A 6,523-nucleotide genomic window follows, 5' to 3' on the forward strand; every position below is an offset into this window, starting at 1 on the left:
TTTCTGTAATGTGGTTTTTGCTCTAGCTACTGTGGGATTGTGGTTCTTGCTTCTTCTGTCTGTCCGTTGATGGAGAAGGCTAAGAGGCTTGTGTAAGCTTCCTGATAGGAGGGACTGGTGGTGGGAAAAACCGGGTCTTGCTCTAGTGGGCAGGGCCTTGCTCAGTAAAGCTCTAATCCATCTCTCTGCTGATGAGTGGGGTTATGTTCCCTTCCTGCTAATTGTTTGATCTGAGAGCATCCATCCCTGGGGTTTACTGGGCTCTATGATAGGGTTAATGGCAAACTGCAGGAGTGCTTATGTCAAGGGGGACCCTCCGGGAGTGCTTCTGCCAGTGCCTCTGTCCCCCTGGTGAGCCCCTGACAACCCACGCCTCCAGAGGTGACTTTCCAACACTGGCAGGTAGCATTGGTTCAGTCTGCTGCGGGGTCACTGCTCCTTTCCTCTGGGTCTTGCCGCATGCAAGATTTTGTTTGTGCCCTCAAGACTGGAGTCTCTGTTTCCCCCAGTCCTGTGAAAGTCCTATAATCAAATCCTGCTGGCTTCAAAGGTCATATTCCTACTGTATTGCTGCAGCTTCTTCTTTGTCTTTGGGGTATCTTATTTGGTGGGTTCCATCATTCTCCTGTCAATGGTTGCTCAACAGCTAGTTGTGATTTTGGTGCTCTCACAGGAGATGAGCACATGTCCTTCTACTCTGCAATCTTGAACAGGAAGCCTCTTATTTTGCTAAATTTTAAATTGAAATGGTTCTGATATACTGGGGAGAAACATGTGGTGATTAATCCCATAGGCTTGAAGTTGGAATCCATGGATTTGAGCCTTGGCTCTCTATTTGCTAGCCATTTACCTTAATCAAGTTATTGAACTTCTATAACCCTTATCTTCTTAATTTGTAAATAAGGAATAATAACCTCCAAGAATTATTATGAGGACTACATGAGAATGTGTTCCTGATTAATCACCTATTTAAAAATTTAAGTTATTATTGTTTTTAGTCCAAACAGTTCAAATTATAACCATTTAAAATATCTAAATGTGTATATAAGTATCTAAGTGTATATAAGTGTATATAAGTATCAAACCTCTTGATGTTTATACAATTTAATATTATCCATCATGAGACAATATACAACATTCTCCTACTTTAAAATATGACGTTTACCTAATTTAAAGTATGATATTCCTAAGTATAAGAGTAAATTAAATATTTTTAAAAGTTGATGTTTATCTCTTGTAATTACTGATCTCTTAAAGTAATTCATTATTGATGAGTTTTGAGAAATAATGTTTTAATATTAAGAAGTTCATATTTTTATCAAAGGACACAGTAAGTTAGTAATTTGGGTGAGATTTTGGAGAAAAAAAATCCTTAGGAGTTGCCTCTAATCAAATTCTGAAAGTTTTTAACATATTAACATCTCCATCTGCTCTTTTCATCATTAGTGAAACAGGTGGTACATGTAATCTCCAAGGTAAAGGAAAACTCATGTGAGCTTTCAACAGCTCTAATGTAAATTTAAAAGAAATTATTACTATTTCCATTTGCAGAAATATTTAAAAAGTGGAAATAAGTAGTTAAGGTAAATGATATTTTATCTTTTTTCTATGAAAATGGCAGAGAAGTAAAGCTGTTCGTGCCTAATGCCATATTTTAAAAATGTAATCTTCCAGGGAAAGAAATCTCTAGAGCTCAGCAATTCATTTTCATAGCTAATATATCTCTTTTTGTCTGTCCTATGCTGTGTGTGTGTGTGTGTGTGTGTGTGTGTGTGTGTATGTGTGTGTGTTAGCTGCTCAATCATGTCAACTCTCTATATGGCTCAATGGACTGTAGCTTACCAGGCTTCTGTGTCCATGGAATTCTCCAGGCACAAATACTGAAGTGGGTAGCCATTCCCTTCTCCAGGAGATCTTCTTGACCCAGGAATCAAACCCAGGTCTCCTGCATATACAGTACTGTATTTTTATGTTTCACATAACAACAACAAAAAAAACCTAGTGAATGTGACATAAATATTAAAGAGGATAAGTTGGCTTTCATAAATATATAAATCTGGAAACAAGCTGAGTTTATTTTGATTCAGCAACTTAAAGATTTCTTTAAAGACCTCAATTTTTTTTCCATTTTTCCTTGCATTGTCAAGTTTGTGATCAAGGTTTTCTCAATCTTTGTAAACATCTGTTCTCCAGAAACAGAAGTGTTTAATTTATAGGGTTCTAATCCAGAGTCCTAAAATTTACTTTTAAAAATTTAGTTTCTAGTTGGATTGACTAAGGTCACATAGAGCTGAACCAATCAATGTGCAAGAGAACAGAAATCTGCTGATTGGCTTAGATAAATCAAATGCTGCCCTGTGAAATTTAACTTTCCCCAGAACACATGAGCTGCATGGTGAAATGGTAGGTACCCAAACCCAAATTAATAACACTTTTAGGAAGGATAAAGGAGCCAATAGAAGCTGACTAGGTAACCAGCAAGAGGATTCCTGGGTGGCTCAGACGGTAAAGAATCAGCCTGCAATGCAGAAGACAAGTGTTCAATCCCTGGGTCGAGAAGATTCCCTGGAGAAGGGAATAGCAACCCACTCCAGTATTCTTGCCTGGAGAATTCCATGGTCAGAGGAGCCTGGCGGGCTATAGTCCATAGGGTTTCAAAGAGTCAGACACACCTGAAAGACTAACACATTTAACAGTTCAGTTCAGTTCAGTCACTCAGTTGTGTCTGACTCTTTGCAACCGCATTGACTGCAGCACTCCAGGCCTCCCTGTCCATCACCAACTCCCAGAGATTACTCAAATTCATGTTCATTGAGTCGGTGATGCCTTCCAACCATCTCATTCTCTGTTATCCCCTTCTCCTCCCACCTTCAATCTTTCCCAGCATCAGGGTCTTTTCAAATGAGTCAGCTCTTCGCATCAGGTGGCCAAAGTATTACAGTTTCACTTTCAACATAAGTCCTTTCAATGAACACCCAGGACTGATCTCCTTTAGGATGGACTGGTTGGATCTCCTTGCAGTCCAAGGGACTCTCAAGAGTCTTCTCCAACACCACAGTTCAAAAGCATCAATTCTTCAGTGCTCAGCTTTCTTTATAGTTCAACTCTCACATCCATACATGACTACTGGAAAAACCATAGCTTTGACTAGACGGACCTTTGTTGGCAAAGTAATGTCTGCTTTTTAATATGCTGTCTAGGTTGGTCATAACTTTTCTTCCAAGGAGTAAGCGTCTTTTAATTTCATGGCTGCAGTCACCATCTGCAGTGATTTTGGAGTCCAAAAAAATTAAGTCTGTCAGTGTTTCCGCTGTTTCCCCATCTATTTCCCATGAAGTGATGGGACCAGATGCCATGATCTTAGTTTTCTGAATGTTGAGCTTTAAGCCAACTTTTTCACTCTTCTCCTTCACTTTCATCAAGAGGCTCTTTCGTTCTTTGCTTTCTTCCATAAGGGTGGTGTCATCTGCATATCTGAGGTTAGTGATATTTCTCCCAGCAATCTTGATTCCAGCTTGTGCTTCATCCAGCCCAGCGTTTCCCATGATGTACTCTGCATATAAGTTAAATAAGCAGGGTGACAATATACAGCCTTGACTTATTCCTTTCCCTATTTGGAACTAGTCTGTCTTTCCTTGTCCAGTTCTAACTTTTGCTTCCTGACCTGCATACAGATTTCTCAAGAAGCAGGTCAGGTGATCTGGTATTCCCATCTCTTTAAAAATTTTTACAGTTTGTGGTTGTCCACACAGTCAAAGGCTCTGGCGTAGTCAATAAAGCAGAAGTACTTTTTCTGGAACTCCCTTGTTTTTTTGATAATACAATGGATGTTGGCCATTTGATCTCTGGTTCCTCTGCCTTTTCTAAACCAGCTTGACCATCTGGAAGTTTTCAGTTCATGGACTGTTGAAGCCTGGCTTGGAGAATTTTGAGCAGTACTTTACTAGCGTGTGAGATGAGTGCAGTTGTGCCATAGTTTGAGCCTCCTTTGGCATTGCCTTTCTTTGGGATTGGAATGAAAACTGACCTTTTCCAGTCCTGTGCATACTGCTGAATTTGCAAAATTTGCTGGCATATTGAGTGCAGCACTTTCACAGCATCATCTTTTAGGATTTGAAATAGCTCAACTGGAATTCCATCACCTCCACTAGCTTTGTTTGTAGTGATGCTTTCTAAGGCCCACTTGACTTTGCATTCCTGGTTGTCTGGCTCTAGGTGAGTGATCATACTATAGTGATTATCTGGGTTGTGAAGATTGTTTTTGTATAGTTCTTCTGTGTATTCTTGCCACCTCTTTTGACAGGTGACCAGCAAATCTACTGCAGGCACTTTCATCAAAGTTATCAAAAAGAATGACAAAAATCATAAAAGCTATCTTGGAGATTTTGTAAATATAGCTACACATTTAAAATTACATGTAGAAATACAAAGGACATATAAAGAAACTATCTACAGATATTACAGTAGTTCCTTAATTTTTTTCTTAAATAGGACCTCTATTCCCCAAAATTTTATTTATTATTTTGTGTGGATTTTTTTGAAGTTTATGGATCTGGAGATTCCAAGAGCCTCATCTGTGCCTTTGAGTACTGAATAATATGTCCCTGCCAAGAGCATTGTCAGTTATGAGAACTGAATTCTTGTTTTGAAAATACACCTCCTGGTAACTTGCTCCTGGTGGTATCTGGATAGTACTTGTTATGTGGTTTCATCATGTGCAGCTCAGACACTTTATCATGTGGAAGCATGAGAAATATTGCATTTATTTGTTGTTGTTCAGTCATAGCCATTCAGTCATATCCTACTCTGCAAATGACGTGGCCTGCAGCACATCAGGCATCCCTGTCCTTCACTATGTCCTGGAGTTTGCTCAAACTCATGTCCATTGATTCAATGGTGCCATCCAGCCATCTCATCCTTTGTCACCCGTTTCTCCTCCATAGAGCTGGTTAAATAATGAATGATTTAAAAATGCTAGAGCGTAGTGCACACCAAAGTTGCAGGTGATTTTCTTTCTGCCATTTCTCTGATGCCAACAATAACCACACTGCCTTATTTCAAATTGACTTCCAGAATTGACAACTGTGTCTGAAAGTGGAAAAAACAGTTAACGTTCTTTTTTATCTTTTTGGTTTTAGCAAATTACTCTGAGTGAGCCGAGGCAAAGCTACAGTTAGAACAAGCTTGGAAACACTAGGTAAATATTGCAGTACAAGTTCAGTGTGGTTTCTGTTAAAAGTTGACAGATAGTTTAAGTTCTCTAGGGACTGAAAAGGCAATTCTGTTTATAGTTCAAATGAATAAGATGTAAGGATTTTCTCCAGACCTTTTAAGGTTTTAGAGTCAAAATTCATCATTTTTTAAAAATACATTCTAAACCACATATAACAACTACACAGAACAAATAAACATAGGTTTGTATATGACTGTCTTGTAGGAAAGAATTAGAAGGATTAGGGATATATGAAACAGTTTAGCAGGGAAAAGATTTCCAAGAAGGACAGCTCCGTAGTATACTTATCTTTAGGCCAAAGCATGCTTAACATATTCCAGAAAATTATAGTTCTAATATTTCTTAAAATCCTTCACAAAAGCAGGCCCAACCAACAATAACCCTGTAGTCAAGATAATGTGTACCATATATTAAAAGAGTCTCTGCTCAGTCAGGACATTCATGAGTTTATTTACATGAAGGAGAGAGGACTTGCTGGTGGTTTGTACTTGGTTGGGGTGGAAGTGTGAAACAGTGCAGAGATCAACCTATGGACTCTTTATGAAACATTCTGTGAACCAAGGGAGGCAAAGCAGTTCAGTGCTTTGGTTTAAAGTGTGTCAAAAGAGGCATATTCCACTTGTTCATTTTTTTTTTGTTATTGTTCAGAGCAACACAGCTTGAAGCAGACACCGTGAAGATGGAAGTTAATGAAGTATCATTCTGTTCTCTAGTGGCTTTGTAGCTTTTTAAGCAGCAAGATAAGCTACACTTATCCTGAAATAATATTTTCATGAGGGGAAGACAGCAGAAGCAAAGTGAAGGGGACCACTCAGAGAGCCTTGGTAGATAGCAAACTTCAGAGAAATGTTGGACTAACCTGAAAATTATTTGTGAGTATATATATCAGATGATATAGGAGGTTGGCAACTAGTGAGGATGTTGAGTGCTATTCATAGATAGAAGGAATCATAATCCAGTGATATTTAAAAGTATTGCTACTGCTGTTAAGATTATTTCAGACTAGTAAGGGGTGAATAGTAATTGTAGCCCATTTCTTAGCTCTGTGATCTTAGAAAACTAAAAAATCAAATGAACAAAGAAAGATGATTAATAAATCTCAAGGCAAAGAATGGCATGTTGTATTTACAATATGTATTTCAAGAGTTGTTTCCATCCTACTTTGTTTTCATTGTAGGCACTTCCAACTTTAGTTGTGTAAATGATGATAGTCAGTTTATTATTTTAAGTTTAGAGATTAGTTTGGTCACTTGAAGTATGAAGAATTCAGTCCATAAAAGAATACTCAGA

Source organism: Cervus elaphus, chromosome 26 (genome assembly GCF_910594005.1).
Source record: "Cervus elaphus chromosome 26, mCerEla1.1, whole genome shotgun sequence".
NCBI lineage: Eukaryota > Metazoa > Chordata > Mammalia > Artiodactyla > Cervidae > Cervus > Cervus elaphus.